We start from the raw sequence: 1,475 nt of genomic DNA, 5'->3' as shown, positions 1-1,475 counted from the left end.
ATGTCCTTAGTGATCTTGTTATATACATTACTATTTGCAGATAGTTGGTGGCAAAAAAGTCTAAACCCAAGGGAGTTTGAAATACAAATAAAATACTTATTTTCGAGGCCAATAAAGAACCCCCCAAAAAAAACTCACCTTCACGTTTAAACAAACTTGGAACAAGCCCTTCAAATATACGTAATCTGGCGTGTCATGAAAAGCCAGAGACTTGCAATGCTAAAAGTACAATGCAAACTTTGTCAAATAGGACTTGCATAATGACTGGACAACAAAAGTTAGTCTAAATAAGTTTCAAATTAATCTCGATGTAAACTACAAGATCAAAATAATAAGAAGGTAAAGAACAGTGATTTACTTTAATAGGAGTAGCTATCTTATTTTATCAGACTTTGGCTTCTTATTTGCTACCTTCAGACCTTGTTCCTCCCAAATTCTTTAAATTGTTTTTTTGTCTTCACTAGAGAAACCCATCTAAACTCAGAATCTGATCATTTTGTGCACTTGTGCATATGATATAACACGGGTTTATATGATGGTAATTCTAAAGTTTGTGTATCCTTTGCATTGATTTTGATAACATTTTGAAATCCAAATTCAGCTGCCAAGATTTCATTAATGTTAATAACATAGTGGTTGCCTCCACTCAGTACTCTGTACTTGTAATTAGATGTTTTGGTTTTCAATTTACTTTGTACAATCACCGCTAGCATATTGATATTGTAATGTTGTGGGCAGCTTTAACCATAATGAAGCTAATTTTTTTGCCTGATGGTAATGTTCTCAAAATTATAAGCAGTAGAGCCATGAACCAAAGTTGATTATGATGCAGTTAACAGACAAATACCTTTTGCAAACCACATGGACAAAGCCAAAATCAGCTAGCTTCAGTTGTCTAGAACTGGCTTGGAGAACATTCTTACGTTTTATATCCCGATGGACAATGCCCAACTCATGAGAGTATTTAGTGACCATTATTAATTCCTTGATCAAGTTTGGTGCCTGATGCTCAGAGTAGCATCCAATCCTAGACATCTCGTCAGTGAGGCGTCCACTAGAGCATAACTCCATCACAAGATGCAAAGATTCTTCATCTTCATACACTGCTTGGAGTGTGACAACTTTAGGATGGCCTGACAGATGCTGCATAATCTCAATCTCCTTATACACATTTTCTTCAGTCTTTTTGGGGAGGGTCTTACAGGCCAGCTCTTCCCCAGTAGCTTTGCTCTTGCACATTCTCACTAGACCAAATCTGCCTCGTCCTAATTCGAGGCCCTGATCATAATCTTGTTCAATCTTTCACTTCCTACTAGTCCAGGTAGAATCAAGAATACAACCAACCTTTCTCTTGAATCCTCTTTCTGGTGAATTAGGTAAACAACCCCTTCTTGGAGGAGGAGGAGCAATGCAAGCTGCTGTAGGATGCAAATCTAAGAAACCCAATTCTTGACCCCTCATCTTTTCCATTATTA

General features: G+C 37.2%; 1 pseudogene; it reads right to left on the bottom strand.

Annotated features, from left to right (window-relative positions):
• Nucleotides 1–789: 789 nt before the first annotated feature.
• Nucleotides 790–1,239, bottom strand: LOC149256286 (serine/threonine-protein kinase PEPKR2 pseudogene; annotated as a pseudogene).
• Nucleotides 1,240–1,475: the final 236 nt, after the last annotated feature.

The sequence above is a fragment of the Pinus tabuliformis genome, chromosome 7, assembly GCF_031772625.1.
Source record: "Pinus tabuliformis cultivar Carrire ecotype Pingquan chromosome 7, CPIR1, whole genome shotgun sequence".
Classification (NCBI taxonomy): domain Eukaryota; kingdom Viridiplantae; phylum Streptophyta; class Pinopsida; order Pinales; family Pinaceae; genus Pinus; species Pinus tabuliformis.
This window is presented reverse-complemented; position numbering and strand designations above follow the sequence as displayed.